At 42.4% G+C, this 17,930-nt stretch overlaps 1 protein-coding gene and 1 pseudogene across 1 annotated transcript in view; one reads left to right on the top strand and one right to left on the bottom strand.

Annotated features, from left to right (window-relative positions):
• SIPA1L2 (signal induced proliferation associated 1 like 2) overlaps positions 1–17,930 on the top strand; it is an 80,529-nt gene that overhangs the window by 22,058 nt on the left and 40,541 nt on the right. The window lies entirely within an intron of this gene.
• The window catches only part of LOC103255098, a 21,420-nt pseudogene continuing 11,864 nt past the window's right edge, over positions 8,375–17,930 (bottom strand).

A 17,930-nucleotide genomic window follows, 5' to 3' on the forward strand; every position in this document is an offset into this window, starting at 1 on the left:
TTGTTTTTGTGTTTTGAAACTTGAAATATAAGTTAGTGAGTTGTTTTTCTTTTTCTTTTTTTTTTTAAAGCTTAACTTTTTTCTTCCTTATTTGTGCCTCAGGCCTCTTGCCTCCTTCCCTTCCCCCAGAACTTTAGGCAAAGAGTGGAACTGCGCCTCACTTATTTGCAGTCATTAGAAAAAAAGTGTCTCGCTTATGTAAATTTCCTGCACAATGAAGCGGCCATTCGCCTCAAACAACATGCCTGTCTTAACGTTCAGCATATATTTTTGGCGGTTCCTCAGAGTTGGAGCTTAACAACCTGGTTTCTCTGTCAACTGCTTGCCCTCTAAAGCGGTCCACTTTTCGTTCTGTAAGCTTTTTCTACAACTGCGAGGGTTTGGCTTTCAGGTCGCTGACGGGGGAGTAATTAGAGAAAGACTGGGAGGAGCGAAAAGCAGGTTGGGCTGGAAATACCTTCAGCGGAGCCTTAAGAGAAGGCAGGAGGGTCTGGGGAAGGCCCGGGCAGCCCAAGGAAGGGAGCGAGGTGTGAGGTCGGAGAAGGTCGGTGGGGTGCGGACTCCGCTGGCTGTTTCCGTCACCTTGAACTTGCAGGGGGAAGGGTGCCGGCCATGCAGGCCCAGCTTCGGGCTCGTGTTCCCTTTGGCCTACAAATCCTGACCAGTAAGAGGAAACTTCTGTTTCCCACTTTTCTTCTTCTTTTTTTTGAGTCAGAGCCTCACTCTGTCGCCCGGGCTGGAGTACAGTGGCACGCTCATGGCCACCCCAGCCTCGACCTGCTGGGCTCAGGTGATCCTTCTGCCTTCCAAGTAGCCAGAACCACAGGCGCATGCTACCACGCCTGGCTGATATTTTGATGTATTGTAGAGACGAGGTCTCTCCGAGTTGCCCAGACTGGTCTCACATCCCTCCCCGGTCTCAGGCAGTCCTCTCGCCTCAGCCTCCCAATGTGCTGGGATTACAGGCTTGAGCTACTGCATCCCGCCCACTCGAAGAAGCCCTCTGATAGTTTTATTTGAGCCTCTGCCTGTACACTGGCCCCTTGATCTCTGCAAAGGGTCCTGCACAACCAGCCCAGCTTTCTACTTCTGTGTCTCACCTACCAACTGCTTTACTCCCTTGTCCCTGCACCTATCTTGCCCGCTCTCACTTGGCGCTTTGCACATGCTGCTTCTTCTGTCCAGGTCAGTGCCATCCCTCTGGGATGCGACCTGTCCTTCCTGACACCCTCTGTCTGGAGTAGCTGGGATGCTGCTGGAATGTGTCCTTTCCACCGTCCCCAGACTGCAGGAGGCCTGTCTGTGTTTCTGCAGTGCTGGGCTTGGTACCTGCCTTCTGGTAGAGACTTTAGTACATATTGGTTGGAAGGGCAAATGAATGGGGTGTATATGTTGAGCTTATTTTTGTTTGGGGTGATAAAACGAATATTTTGTCTTCTGTGAGTCTTCATGTTGTGGAAAGGTAAGGGCCAAACAATAAAGGTATTCTGGGTTTCACACTGATTTTTAATGGAGGAAAGGGTGTATGGAGGTAGGAAACAAACAGAGGTAGTGAATGAGGTTGTTTGTAGTCTGAGAGTGTTCCCTGGGGAGCAGGGCTGGCTCTTCAGCTGTGTTTGCTTGTCATACCAAGCCTTAATTATGGGAACCTCACTAATAAGGCAGCCACAGAGCTACTGAAGAAAACCATACAATTCTTGAATCTGTGGTTAACAGAATCCATTAGAACCTTTGGAGACTCGGGCTCTGCCTTTGTGGATTCGTGATCACTATAGTAATATCCATACACATATTTATTTTTCTTTTGCTCAAGTAATTACTTTGTAGAAGAGCTTGTCTGTAAAAAGTGGATTATGTAATTATTTCTCTAGAAAGTTGACTTTCCACTTGCTCTTGGGATTAGTGTTTGAGAAGAATGGCAGTCATTCTTTGGGACAGCCGATAGTGTGTCAGGCCAGAGTCTGGGCTGTAGTCTATTAGGAAGTCACTTTTGCACAGCACAGAAATTAGGTCAGCCAGTGTGACGAGAGTTGCTTGTGCCATTGTCAAGTGTTCACAGTCAGCCACACTCCGCAGGTTAGCTCTCTTTACCAGTTGTTTACCATTCTTTCCTTTTCATAAAGACCAGATAATTTGGAAACAAAATATGTACGGGGTCAGGTAACATAGGTTCATCACTTATCAATAGAAATTGTTGCTGGGCATGGTGGCTCACACTTGTAATCCTAGTACTTTGGAGGCCGAGGTGAGAGGATTGCTTGGGCCCAGAAGTTCGGATCAGCCTAGGCAACATAGCGAGACTTCGTCTATGCAGAATATCAAAAAACTAGCTGGGCATGGCGGCGCATGTCTATAGTTCCAGGTACCCAGGAGGCTAAGGCAGAAGAACTGCCTGAGCCCAGGAAGTCAAGGCTGTGGTGAGCTATGATTGTGCCACTGCATTCTAACCTGGGTGACAGAGTGAGACCCCAACTTAAAAAAGAAAAAAAGGAATTGTTTTACTAAACACAGTCGATGCCTCAGAGAAAGTCTCTCTGAATGCCATGGGATTTGGGTGATGTGAGCTGGGGTTCTTTCCTAGGTGAGTAATTTTCAAAGATTTTATTTAATTTTTTTTGTTATCATTCTTATCTGTCCTCCCCACCTAAGTGATCTCCAGAACACATGTTGCAAACTATGAGAACTGTGGTTCTGGAAACACACGTGACTAGAATAAGACCTAGGATTCTGTCTCGATGGATTACTTGATTGCTGCGCAGAGACCACCTCGCCTAGAAAGGGCTTTTCACCTTGTGAGGGTTGCATTCCCCTCTCCCAGGGTTACCCAGACATGATCTGGGGAAGACCTGTGGATACTTGCCGGTCTCCTCTGTCACTTATCCCACCTGGATGTTCTACCTGTAAAATTCTGGGTTTGTTTGCTGGTGGGGCAGGGGTCAAGAATTAGTTTTATTTATTATTTCTTAACAGTTTTGTTTATTTAGAAGTATGTGTTCATGTGGTCCAAAAGCATAAACAGTGAAGAATTTCCTCCTCACACTCTGCCCACCGTCTGCTTCCTTACAGCATCCAGGATTATTAATTTCTTGAGTATCCTTTCAGAAATGTATATGCATATTCAAGCAGATATTTATATTCTACAGTGTCCTGGTGCTCTATCATGCTTTAATTTTGCCAGCTGCTGCTTCTACCTGGAATGCCTTTCCCTTTCCAGTCCACCTGACAGATCTCCTACTTGTTTTCTTTACGGATCTAATAGGATTCATTTCTTCTGAGAAACCTTCCCGACAGCCCTGGCAGTAGCTCTTTTCTTCTTGATTCCTCCATAGCATTGTGTGTTACCTCTTTTGAAATATCTCATTCAACATGTCTTAATTGTTTGTGTGTCTCCTTTCTCTACTAGACTGGTTTTCAGGAACTGAGCGTTTATTTTCCCGAACTGAGCATTTGTTTTCCAGAATGCCCACTGTCCCTCACAGTTCTTGAAACAGCCTAGACATTCAGTAAATGAGTGGAATGAACTGTGTTTATTAGCACACTGCTCTATATGGTTTTTGTGGGACTGTTCAGTTTGCCCCTCCCCCCCCCAGAGTATGTTAAAGCATGTCTTGGTTATACTTGGTGTCTCCTCGGTCAAGTGCTGTGCTATCTGGTACGATGTATACTATCATTCTAGTGTCAACAATCACCTGTCTGGGCAGAGTCTTCCTATTAAATCTTTTATAGGACAGAACTGTATATTCATAAAGTGAGTTGAGTCTTACTGAGGAGGAGTGGCCCATAAAAACCCTTTTATAAAGGCAGATGAAAAATGCTAAGTGGAAGTCTCAGAAATGTTCCCTTTCCCCACATCCTCTCCAGCATCTGTTGTTTTTTGAGTTGATGGCCATCCTGGCTGGAGTTAGGTGGTATCTCAGTGTGGTTTTAATTTGCATTTCTTTGATGGCTAGTGAGGCTGAGCATTTTTTCATGTATTTGTTGGCTGCTTGGATGTCTTCTTTTGAGAAGTGTCTATTCATATCTTTTGCCCACTTTGTAATAGGGCTGATATTGGTACAAGAACAGGCAGTGGAACAGGATATTGATTCTGGAAGTAAAACCTCAATTTCTCAACCAGCTCATCTTCGACAAAGCCTCCATTAACAAACTACTGGGGAGAGGAGAACTTAAACTGGCTGATTACATGCAGGAGACTAAAACAAGACCCCTACCTATGATCATACACAAAAAGCAGCTCTAAATGGATCAAAGAGCTAAACGTAAAATATCAAACTATAAGAACCTTAGAAAATGCAAGAGATACCCTTATGGAAGTTGGAACTGGCAACCAATTCCTGATCAAATCCCCAAATGCCCACGCCATAAGAGATAAGATAGACAAGTGGGACCTTACCAAACTGACCAACTTCTGCAAAGCCAAAGAGCCCATTGAGAGAGCGGGGAGACAGCCCACAGAATGGGAAAAAATATTTGCCAACTGTGTGTCTGACAAACCCCTAACATCTGGGATCTGCAAGGAACTCAAGTGTGCCGAAAAGAATAAACATTTAGTTAATTGTATGTGAATTAAAATTGGAAGACTAGATGGCTGCATATATTAAACTGTTAATAATAGTTTAAAATTTTTTTCTATTTCTGAACTGTTTGAATTTTTAAAAGAACAATTATGTTTTATCAGAATAAAAAGCCATACATTTTAAAATTTTTTAGTAGGGAAAACAATTCAAGTACAAGAGGTTAGAAGAAATAGAAGTTAGAGGAAAATAAACAGCTTCTGTAAGTGTGGTAATATTGTGTGTCGTTATATACTTATTTTTTCTGCCTTATAGTTTTTTGTAAGATAATAGTTTGCTTTTATAATTAAAAATAAACAAAGCCACCCATGGTTTGTCTAGAGCTCTTACACAGCCTATTAGATATTTGAGTCAAGCACTTTAATTCAAAGTTTTAAAACAGATATTAAAGGCAAGTAAGTAATGTGCATAATAAAAAGTTGAAGTCAGATAGTCACTAAATGTAGATTGTTTACAGGCCAAGAGGTAAGTCCCTGTGAAAACTGCACTTCAAACTTTCAGTGCTATACTACAGGGAACTTGTGCCAAAGTCTATGCTTACCGAATTGCTGAGGAGTCTGGTAAAAATCATTCGGCATAAAAGTGGCTTTCAGGTTTCTTGTAGTTTTTTAAACACATTCTTGCCAATAGAAATAGCTTGGTTTACTATATGGTTGGCTGCTTTGGTGCTTCTGTAGCCATCTGCCCTCTTTACTGATTTTTTCCCTCAGGAAGAAGAGGTATGACAACTAACAAATAGTTGTGTTGCTGGGTCTGTCCTGTTTACAGATATATAAATTCTGTTGACTCCTTTAAAAAGAATTTATATGCTCAGTTCAGAGTGTAGTCTGCTTCATGCCAATGTGTAACGACTCCTTGTGTTAGAGAAAGAGGGAATCTGTTTTAGGAGCTCTTTTGATTGAGATAAGAACATAATGATGAAGAATGATGGTGCTGTGTGTGCGTGCGTGCGTGTGTGTGTGTGTGTGTGTGTGTGTGTGCGTGTGTGTATAAGAAGACTTGGCTGTGCTGGGCCTGAGGTAATTTTTATTTGCTGGTAAAGTCGGTGACCCCCGGGGAGGGATGTTCCAAGTGGGCCTTTGCATTACTTCCTTTTCCCTGGTACGTTTATTAGTTACTTTGACCAAGCCTGTGTCAAGTACGTTAGGCAGATATGCTCTTTGAAAGATGAAGATCATTATTCTTCAAGCATTTTCAAAAGTCTTTACAACCACTAATTCATATAAAACATTGTCTATGCCCCACAGTGTCACAGAATATGCAAGTAGTTTAATGCCTATTTCATGAATAAGATTGCAAATTTAATTTTTATACCAGGAAAAAAGGTTTCCCTATGCTTTTATATTTATATTTTGTATGCCTGTGTTTAAAACATTTGTCGTGAAGATATATATATTTGAGCTGGAGTCTCACTCTGTCGCTCAGACTGGAGTGCAGTGGCCAGCCTCGACCTGCCGGGCTCCGGCGATCCTTCCGCCTCAGCCTTCCAAGCAGCCGAAACTGCAGGTGCGCGCTACCACGCCCGGCTAATATTTTTGATTTATGGCAGAGGTCTCGCCAAGTTGCCCAGGCGGGTCTCGAACCCACGGGCTCAGGTCATCCACTCACCTCGGCCTGCCAGAGCGCGGGATGACAGGCTGAGCCACCGAGCCCGGCCTGTGGTGAATATACTGATGGCAATTTTAGAAATTTCGATCTTTCTGTAGTACAGTTGACCCTCGAACAGTGCACGGGGCTAGTAATACCAACACTCCTTGCACGGTCACGCGTGTATAGCTTTTGATTCCCATGAACTTAACTACTTTTGACCAGAAGTCTTACCGGTAACATAGTCAACTAACACAGAACGTAGTCGGGGCAAAAGAAAATGTTGTGGGGAAAGTCCTAAAGCGGAGACGGCACGCTGACTGTTCATTCAGTAGAAGTGGATCGTCATAAGGGTCTTCGTCTTCAGGTTGAGCAGTTGGGGAGGCGAGGAGGAAAGCTTGGTCCTGTGATCTCAGGGGTCGTGGAGAAGACAGGAGAGGCAGGTACACTTGGTGTAACGGTGGCTGAAAACGTCTGCGTGGACGTGTACCCCCCACAGCTCCAACCTGTTGGTTAAGGGGCGACTGCATTGATTCTTTGTACCTCGACAAAAAAAGTCTTTCGGTAAAACATTCAAATGATCTTTTGCTAATTAATGAGACCTTGGGTAAAAAAATAGTAAGGCTATTAAGGCTTGCTCTGTGTCTCCTCGTTTTGTTCACGTAGCAGCATAGTCGGGGTCTGTCCTTGGGAAGACAGTGACTGACGGTGTTAGATGGAGATGCGATAGGGTGAGAGACCCCTTTAGTACAGATTAAGCCTCACGGAGAAGCACACATTTATAAAATTTACTTAAAATAGCTTGAGGATTCTTGGAAAACTTCGCTGTTTTTCTGAATCTAAGGGAATTAGTAGGTGGCAAAGCCTGATTTTTGTCATGTGCAGCTACCAGTGTGTACAAACAAGGCAGTTCCATTCATAGCCTTAGGCTATTTGCAGACACTTAGGAGGAGTATATATGAGAAATGTGCCGTTCCTTGTGAGCTCAACTGGTTTCTGGAAGTGAAGTGTGCAGATCCAGACTGGCAAAATAAACGTAAATGCTACTCCATAGCAGACCTGAGGTAAGGGCATTTTCTTTTGCCATCACTCTGAGGCGTTTGGACTAACTTCCCTTAATGTGATCCCTGGCCTCTTGGACAGTAGGAGGTATGGTGTTTGGGGATCATGTTATGGAGAATCCAGATTGCAAGGCTGGGAAATTTGCATTTGATTCTGTGGCAGAGGGAAACTGAAGAGTTTTGAAGGTTTTAAAGGATGGGACATGATCAGCTGTATGTTTATGAAGGTCATTCTGATATACTAAAGACTGGAATAGATATATATTAAATTTTATGATAAAGAAATTACACACTGTATATGAGAGAACTTTAAAGATGCACTTTGCATACAGCAAATCAGCATGTGATTAAACATACTGGAAAACACTAACTTCTGAGAGATGAAATACCTACATCTTTAAGCTTGGAATAAATGCAGCTCTGCCAGTAGGCAGGAATTGCATTTGATTACCTCAGTATCTCTATGTATGTTGAGTATTCTTGAAATACTTTTATTGAGGATTAGCTAAATTAAATGAAGTATACCTTCTTAAGGCAGTAGAGAAATTACCTTATAACTCAGAGAGATTTCTTCAAGGTTACATAAGGTAGGTGGTAGCTGTCCAATGCTTTTTATATTTATCAGCTTTAAATTATTACATCATTAACTACAAATGCTAAATATTCAGAGGACATTTTTGTATGAGACGTAATTTGGTATAAAAACCAGGAGTAAAAATATTATGTGGCTCATGTTAGGGATGTGTTTATATAGGTATTTAAAAAATAATACAGAGAGAAAGAGAGAGATTTAAGACTCAGGTCAAGATTTAGCACTCTTTTCCCTGCCCAAAATCCCCTCCCAGATTACTTTCTTTTGTATATAGGATCAAGCTAGTTTTTGCCTTCCAGATTGTAGAAATGTGCTTTACTTTTATGAAGAATGTCACTGGAGATGGCTTGTTTGGGAGAGCATACTGAAAACTGGTTTTCTGAAAGTGTTAATGTGATTTCCTTTCATTTTTTTCTTCTTTTTGATAAGCATCAGAAAAAAGCATCAAATATAAAGTTGATGGAGGATGAGGCCAAGTTTAAGCAAATACTTTTATTGTGTGAGAACCAAAATATTGACTTGCTATCTTTTTTTTATGGTGAAAAAATATATATTTAGAATTAGCCAGCTGGACTCTGTTTAGATGATCCCAATTTTGTGGGCAAAGCATCATAATCAGGAGCCAGTCGAATATATGCCTTCTTCTCTCCATCAGGCCCAGTTGGGGTATTGACCTTGGCAACATCAGTGTCATAGAGCTTCTTCACAGCCTGTTTTATCTAGTGCTTGTTGGCTTTAACATCCACGATGAGCACAAGTGTGTTGTTGTCTTCTGTCTTCTTCATGGCAGACTCAGTGGTCAGGGAAACTTGGTGGCATAGTGATCAAGCTTGTTTCTCCTGAGTGTGCTCTTCCCAGAATATTGGGGCTGCCTCTGGAGCTGCCGTCTTGGGCCTCTGGAAGGTGAGTGATGTGCAGGTCTTCTTTTTTGGTGTGGCTGTGAACGCCTTTCAGCACTGCTTTCTTGGCCTTCAAGGCCTTTCCCTTGGCTTTGGCTTTAGGAGGGACAGAAGCAGGACGTGTGCCAGGAGCTTCCTTCTTGGCCTTCGGCACCAGCTTGTGAAAAGGGCCCTGACTTACTTGCTGTCTTAACTCAGAGATGCAGGTATTGGCAGGAAAAGAATTCAGAATGTGTCCAGTGTCAGTAGACCTGGAGTTTTGGGGGGAGAATCAATTATCTATCTCATTTTTTAAAACCTTGCTTGCGCTTGGGCCTAAGCATTCAGAAAACCCCTAGAACCTACTGTTAAAAGTCTTCTGTCAAGCTGGACTTGGTGGCTCAGCCTGTCCTCCCAGCGCTTGGGGAGGCTGAGGTGAGTGGATTGCCTGAGCCCACGGATTCGAGACCCGCCTGGGCAACTTGGCGAGACCTCATCTCAACAATAAATCAAAAATTAGCCAGGCGTGGTAGTGCGTGCCTGTAGTCCCAGCTCCTTGGAAGGCTGAGGCGGAAGGATCGCTGGAGCCCAGCAGGTCGAGGCTGCGGTGGCCGGGAGCGGCCACTGCACTCCAGTCTGGGCGACTGAGTGAGACTCCAACTCAAAAAAAACGAAACAAAAGTCTTATGTCTTCCTTATTTTCAAATACACTTTACTTAAATAGATCTAGTAGACTCTAGACCTACTTGCTTGTTGAAAATAATAAATTATTAGTAAGTGGTAAGTCCAGAGATAGTCTCTTAAGAACTTAGTATAATAACCAACACACAGTATGCTGATGTGGGTGCTGATGGCAAGATGTTTGATGAGAGCATTGGCTGTTACTTTACACTAATAATAATCTGGTCAGATTTGAACTTTTATCACCGTACTCCACCAGCTGGGTCCATCATTTTCTTTCTCTCTCCCTTTTGCATTTGCCTACTTTTGTTTTCTTTATGCTGTTTCTTGCATTTCCCCCCAGTATCTTATCCTCCCTTTCCTTTCATTCTTTGTTTGCTGCCCTGTCCTTCTAACACTTAGGTAACTTGTCGGAGATACCTTTGGCTGGCCTTCACTATTTTATGTATTTTCTTGACTCATTTGAGTGCCCTCTGCCTGTGGGTTCCTTCCCTCCATGAGAGGGAATTGGTACTGTAGGAAGCAGGTGATGGAGAACCAGATGGGTCAAAGTGGGCAAAGGGGCTATCTTGGGAGAAGCTGACTCAATGAAATATAGACTCCCGTTTGAAGGTACCGTTTTGTTGCTATCTTGCTTTCAGCATTGGTGCCTTCTATTAAAATTTTAACTTACAGAGAGCCTGACATTGTTGTTAACATTCTGCTTTCTGTATCCTGCAAGGACACAGACCTCCTATTTTTGTTTTGGCCTTCCAGTCTGCACAGAAATAAGGATGAATAATAGAAACCGGTAGAATTAAACTCCGAAGAGCTTAGGTTGAGGTTTAGTTTAGTATTAGGTTTAAAGGTCACTGGGGCCTTCTGAAGTAAGAATACATTCTCCGGCTACTGGTAGACAGAGGCTGGCCCTGGTCTAGCCTGGGTCTGAGGTATGGCTGGTTCTGGAAGGTGGGAAGGCAGGCTGATGGGTGCAGAATGGAAGAAGAATACTCCCCACAGTCCTTTCTGACGTTCTTGTTCAAGCCGAATGAGATCCGTTGTCTCTGAAGCCTCAGTCTCCTTGCTTGTTGGTGCGGTAATGCTGTGCACCACATTTCTTAGGTAATGGGCCCGATTTGCTTAGGGGTGTCCAGAATGGAAGGAAAAAATGCAGAAGGGGCAATCTTTTTTTTAAGTCTTCTCACATCCTTGAAGAAGTTCAAGTGGCTTTCAGGGCTGTTTGCTTTTAGGGAAATTCCTGATTTCTGTTGGCCAGATGAAGAAGTGATTTTGAGTATCCTGTCCTGATCTATGAGTGGACCCTTAGACTTCTTTCAGTGGGAAGTACCAGGAAGGACTCAGTTCCTTTGAACAGGGCTTTGCCTGCAGAGTCAGCCAGTTGCCTAGACTCTCTAGGTAAGCCCCTAGCCCACAGTTTGCTCTGGCACAGGTTAGGCAGAGGAATTCAGCCACGTTACCTGCTCTTATGTGTGTGGTTAACCTGGTAGAAGACTGGAGATTGGGACCTGAAGATGGTAAACAAATAGATTTGCTGTCTGGACTTGGAGGAGATTTTCCTTCTGTGCTGCCGTAAACAGAGCATGTGACTAGTACCTCTCCCTAGCAATCAAAACAAGATTAGGATGAGCAGAAAATAAGGTGGATAAAACTTTTATCTCAGGAATATTCATCAGCTGGTCTGAGTAGGTAACAAAAATAGGAAAAAAGAACATGATACTACATACACTTGCAGATTTAGCTGCTGAGGTCAAATTTTATCTTTCTGGTTAGTGGTGAGTCAGCCCACCCACTGTCACATTCTTGATGGACTGGTACTGTATGTCGGGGTAAAGATGGACTCACTACTCAAAATGTGCCTTCTTTTGGGCACAAAGTGATCGAAACTGATTTTCTTACCTTCTCAGTTATATGTATGCATGCACATGTGTGTGTATGTATGCATATATGCTTTGTGTGTATGGTGATAAAACACTAAGCGCAAGAGACTTTAAGATTATATAAAGTAAGAATTAGCAAAATAAAATCTCTTGATGATGGCAGCATTCTCTATATTACTGCTCTGTGGATAGTTTGAAACCAGAAAGCTTTGATCCTCAACTTTACATATGGTATTTGAGTTGCAGCGGTGAAAGGGTTCTCATGGAAAATGGTACAAGTGGACATTGAGGAAAGGAAGTGTGTGCCTTGCAGAGTGGCTCCTCTCATGTGGAAAGATGCTTTGAAAGAATCATATTGCAGAGACACCAGGCATTCTTTCACTATGAGTCATCCTGGAAGTATCACCCCTGCTGAGGGGCCAGTAACTGCTCTCCCTGTGAGAAGAGAAGAGGGTTTGTGTTGGGTTGAGAGACCTTCTTAGCCTGCTCCTTGCTCTCTCCTCTCCTGCCTGACATGCTTGAGTTTCCTGCTACGCTGTGTGTCGCAGAAAGTCCCCATTCCTGCCTCCACCTTGTCCTGACCAGTGATCCTGCCAGTGGTAAAACGTGGGGTGTTGGAGCTCTGTGCTGCTACCCTTGAAATTACTGGGACTTTTTTGTTGTTTACATTTAACTCATGTTAATGAAGTCTGGAACCCAGCATTTGATCACTGCCGAGGTAAAAAACTTGACTGTTGCAGATCGCTTAAATTATGTTTATTACAAAAAGGGTTACACCTAGAATATTTTTGTCGTTCAGGATGTTTTCAATCAGTGAATAAATAAATAAGTGATAGAAAAGCTTAAAATATCTTAATGAGAAGTAGGAATGTTATCTGGTGTAGCAGGTTTAAGGATTGTGAATGAACAGTAATAACTGCTTGAACACACAGCACATGGGAAGCACTGTTTTAAATCTTACCTGCCCTACCTAATTTGATCTCCACAGTAGTCCTGTGCGGTTGGTTCTATGATTGTCTTCATTTTACAGATGAGAACTTGAGGCTCACAAAGGTCAGGTAACTCACCTGAGTCATGCATGGTCAGTGAGTAGAACTGGGGTTCTGTCCTTGATATCTGACTCACAACCCGCATGTGCTGTTAGCCAGTGTTATATCTTTGCGCCTGCCAAACAAAGGTGATGAACACAAAATTAAAGTATCAGGGATTTTTAAGTTAAGAAAATTTAAAACTTTCCCCTTTCATGCAGTATTCCTTATTACTTCATGTTTTAAATCTGTGAATTTTAGTATCTATTTAATCTGGAAACTGTAAAGAAAGATGTGTTGCTACTATTGTTTTTTTTCTAAGGAACTCTGTTATTACACTGTTTGTTTAGCTACATACTTCTGTACATATAAATATTTCTTAATTCTTTACATCAGAATGGGACTTTTTCCCAAGAAATGGGACATTCTATATTTACAAATTGCTTGGTTCCACCAAATTAATATATAATGTAATTATGATATGATACATGATATAGAATAGAATAGTTCCAATTAAAGCACATTATTTGAGATAAAACATCTTCAGCCATTAGACACCCCAAATATTTGGATGCAAGAGAGATTGGTTCTTGATGTCTCCATTTATGTCACCTCAGCGATTCCTCCTGTCTGTCAACCAGTCATCTTAAATTCTCTTTAGGCAGAAGGGCTTTTTATTCATTGCTTTTAAAATGAGATTATTCACAGCAGTATTGTAGTTATGAGAGCAAAAGAAGGATCTTACAGACTTAGAACTTCTATTTTTGTTTTGTCTTTTTTGAGAACTCTTTTTCATGAATCTGTGTACAGAATTTTGGTGGTGGTGTCTTTTAGTTCAGCTACAAGGCTTATTTGTTTTGTAGCCTGATTTCTCTCAGTCCCTGGGCTTTGCACGACTGTCAGATGCCATCCAGAGCGAGAGGAAAGTAGTTCCTCCTGGGCAGTGACTCCAGAGGCTAGGAGAGGGGTCCAAGCTGCCATGAGGTCTTGAGCATCCCTGAACTCTTGGGTCTTCAGTTGGACCCCTCCGGTTTTCCTTAAAGGTGTTTTGCATGTGAACACTGTCTACATGTGCCAGACGTTGAGAAGATTCTGCTTTGTGGTTACCAAAACAGGCTGTGTTGCCAGTGGAAGAACAGATTTAGGGAGTGAGACAGGAAACACTGCAGGCACAAGTTGAGTTTTAGGTAACACTTTTCCAGCTCCTGCCTTCTCACATCTCAGGCCTGTCCTGCTTCCTTGGGCTCCCTGACTGTCTGACCCGGAAGCCAGGTCTCTTCTCACCAGGTTCTCTGGCAGGTCCCTAGTAGCTCCTTTCTAGGCTGCGTGTGCCCTTTGCTCTGTGTGCTGCCAGAATCCAGGTTTTGGAGAATTCTCTGCTGTTTTAGCAACAGAATATGTCACTAAGAAGAAAGCCACTCGAGACTTCAGTATTTATAATTTTGACAGAACATTAAATCTCTTTTATGAGGAGTATGTCTCCCTTATGCTTCTTTTTTTTAATATGTATAAGATCAGAAAGCCTGATAAAAGTGTCTAATCGCAGATTTTTGTTGCTTTTCGACATTTATAATGCACACATCACAAAGTAACTTGTTAAAAGAAATCTAATGATATGGTACAGAATTCCTTACTATAAGACATAATACATTGAAGTGAGCTAAATGATTGGCATTCAGTAGCATTTGAACATAGGCTCATGGTGCATATCTGTATTCAAGATGCAAGGTTAAATGCAGTTTCTTTAGATGTTTGCAATTAATATTTATTTAAAAACTGGAAGTTTGTTTTTTTTTTTTTAAAGACCCTGGGATAACATTTGTAACTTGCTGGGCCTGGTGACTCACACCTGTAATCTCAGCAGTTTGGGAGGTGGAGGGTAGAGGTTTGCCTGAGCCCAGGGGTTCGACACCAGCCTGGGCAACATGGCAAGACCTCATCTCTACAATAAATCAAAAAAATTAACCAGGTGTGGTGGCACATGCCTTTAGTTACAGTTGCTTGGAAGGCTGAGGTGGAAGAATCGCCTAAACCCAGCAGTTTGAGGCTACAGTGGCTGTGAATGTGAGCATGCCACTGCACTGTAGCCTGGGCAACAGAATGATACTAACTCCAAAAAAAGAAAAAAATTTTGTAACTGAAGACTTTTCTGTAGCATTTTATTTTTCATTTTGCCTAGACTAATTTCCAGACATTTGGCTTGCAGAAAACTGTGATTTTGGTTTTGTAGTAAAACCAATTTGCCAATGAAGAACATTAAAATTCCGGCTTCTGCTTGTGTCATATTTCAAACTAAAGACGTTTTACAATCAAACCAGGAAAATGTGAAAATAGAGATTTATAATGGAAATGTTGATTCAATTTGAGCTGAAGCCAGACATCCATGAGGGAAAATTAGATTAAACACTCAATGTTTAGAGAGACTTTAAATTATGACAGCTTTAAAAAAAACATATGTTGTTGCTGTTTCTCAGACTTTAGTGTGCTTTCTCTGGCAGACTGGGAACCGAGCTTCTTGACGTTTCAGCCATTTATTAAACTCTTTTTTATCTTTCTTTGGACTGGTGGACCCCAAACTGATAGCCTGGAGTCTGGTGATTGGGAACGGAATCTTACACATTATGGTAGGATCAAAACCTGATGTTGTCGGTGGAAGTAATTCTGTCCTGTCATAGTGTATTATATTTATGAGTATAAATTGCCACTTTAGATTGTGAGTATAAAGCTACCAGTTACCAGTGATTTATTCCATTTGTCAAAGTCTAACATACTCCCTGCAACTGATTTGCTTTCATATGCTGTTGAGATAGAGGGGGGAAGTGCTTGAAGTTGTGGGTAGCTGCGATCTGTGTGCTGGGAGCACAGAGTAATGGGAGGCTTCGTTGAGTGGCTGGCTGGCGATGCTAGAACGGAGAGCCTTCCCAGAGATCCAGCCCCGTGGCACTCTGTCTCGCAGACCTGGGACCAGCAAGCCTCGTCATGGTGGTGACGTTCGAGCCTCATGCAGGCCTTTGAGGTCCAGGGGTTGTGCTGTGTAGTTGAAGCTCTCACTCGTCCTTGCTGGAGACGCGATGTGCAAGGACTTCCTTCCATTCCATGGGCTGCCTTTTCACTTCGTTCTGTTGGTGGTGTCCTTTGATTCACAAGGATTTTTTTAATCTTGATGAAGCCCACTTTATTCATTTTTTTTTTAGTTGCTTGTGCTTTTGGTGTCATAGTTAAGAAAACACTGACAAACCTGTTGTGATGAAGCTTTCTGCTTTCTTCTGAGTTTTATATTTTTAGTACTTACACTTATGTCTGATTCATTTTGAATTAACTTTTGTATATGGTGTTAGGTAAAGGTCCACGTTGATTCTTTGGTGTATGGACATCCAGTTTTCGCAACGCCATTTATTAAAAAGACTATCCCTCCCCCCGTTTAATTGTCTTGGCACTCCTGTTGAAAATCACTTGACAGTATAGGTGAGGGTTTACTTCTGGCGTCTTTATTCTCTTCCATTGGCCTGTATGTTTGCCTTGATGCCAGTACACAATGTTTTGATTACTGTAGCTTTGTAATAAATTTTGAAATCAGAAAGTGTGACATCTCTACCTTTCTTCTTTCTCAAGAATGTTTTGGCTATTGGGGGTCCCTTGAGATTTCATATTAGTTTTAGGATAGGTTTTTCTCTTTTCGCAAAAATGCCATTGGGATTTTGATAGGGATTACATTGAATCTGTAGATTGCTTTGGACAGAATTGACGTCTTAAAAATACTAAGTCGTCCATGTTTACGAACACGTATGCCTTCCCCTTTATTTGCACTAATCCTTTTTAACGTATACTCCTCGATGGCAAGAGTGTAGATTTAGATGTGGGCAGGCAGACTTGATGTTGGATGCTTGCTCTGCCACTTGACACGTCACTTGAGTTTAGCTGAATCTCTCAGATGTCTCTGAGCAAGGTTTCCTCGTATTGTGTATCAGGGCTCTAGCAGAGTGTTCATGGCACCTTTTTCCTAGTGTCCTTCTGCTTGACTTGGACATCTGTATGTATACTAGCTTTGTCTTCTGTGACTTAACCAATACCGCCTGCTCTCTCTCCTATCTTTCTTTTTCTTTTTTTTTTTTGAGTTGGAGTCTCACTCTGTCACCCAGGCTGGAGTGCAGCGGCCGCTCCTGGCCACCGTAGCCTCGACCTGCTGGGCTCCGGTGATCCTTCCGCCTCAGCCTTCCCAGTAGCCGGAATTACAGGCGTGCACTACCACGCCTGGCTGATTTTTTTATTGATTTATTGTAGAGATGAGGTCTCGCTGTCCAGGCGGGTCTTGAACCTGTGGCCTCAGGCAATCCACTCACCTCAGCCTCCCAAAGGCGTGGGGTTACAGGCTGAGCCACCAAGCCCGGCTTCTCCTATCGTTAAATACTGGTCCCAGGGCACCTGCTCCAACATGAAACCCTGTCTCCATCTCCTCATTCAGTTTACTCATTTCAGACACTGACTTCAGCTTCAGGCTAGTGGTAGCTACTCTCCAGCTTTCTGTAGGAACCTCTGCCCAGCCAACTCTGGGCCAGCCAGGATCCAGCACTTGGAGGAGAACTGTGACCTTAAATGAACATCGTCATAAGGTGACTTTAAAGGGCAACCCAACCATTAGCATTGCTTTTGTATTAATATTTTAATAATGCCTTATGCTTGTGTAATGTTTTATATTTTCCAATTTTTTTTTAATCCCATAGGTCTCAGAGATGAATCAACACTAGAAACACCTGAGGAACTTGTTAAAAACAGTCTGGGGGCCCCACACCCAATCTCATGAGTCAGGATTGCTAGGAGAGTGGCTTAAGGAATTTGTGTTTAACTCCTCAACTAATTCTCTGGCAACTGACCTGGCACTGGTTCACAGACAGGCCTTTGGGAACCTCTGACCCATGCCCTCTGTCAGTTCAGGGATCTCATATTCAAAATCAGACAGGATTTCAAAATCTAGACAACTTAATGACAGAACAGAACATCGCACACCAAGAGGCAGGTTTTTTCTTGACCGCAATTTCATATTGGTTTCTATTCCAGGGACCTTAATTCCACAGTCCTCTTGAGTATTTCTTCTGTTGTGGAAGTAGGAACCCTGTTGCCCAGTTATCTATACTTCAGAGTTTGTTTGTTTTTTCAAACCTTCTGCGCTCCCTCCCCAAAGATTTTTTAATATGAACATAATGTCTGGGTTTTTTGTTTTGCCGTTTTCTTGTATCCATCTGGTTATTTGTCCTGATTGTGTCATATAGTAGCTAAGCCTCAGAATCTTTTTTCAGAATACAAATTCTATCTTCCTAGACATTTCAGGTCATTTTAAGAAGTACTATGGGATGTGCTTTACTATCCTTAAAAAGCACATAAACAATTTTGAAAGCTAAATTTGTTTTTTTTAATCACCCCTGCCCCCTTGGAAAACTGTACAAAGTCAACACTTACTATGTGCCCATATGAGTGGAATATGTAACTGAGTTTTTGTGGTAAGGTGTGATCATTGTGAGCTGGAGAGTTCAAGGTTTGACCTGGAATAGTGATGACAACCACAAAAATAGCTGTTAGTGTTTATCAAGCTCTCATTGTGTCTCAGGCCCTGTGCTCATGAGCATTTTGCATACATGATCTTTTTTTTTTTTTTTT

Source organism: Carlito syrichta, unplaced genomic scaffold (genome assembly GCF_000164805.1).
Source record: "Carlito syrichta isolate Samal-C Ts95f unplaced genomic scaffold, Tarsius_syrichta-2.0.1 Scaffold287805, whole genome shotgun sequence".
Taxonomy (NCBI): domain Eukaryota; kingdom Metazoa; phylum Chordata; class Mammalia; order Primates; family Tarsiidae; genus Carlito; species Carlito syrichta.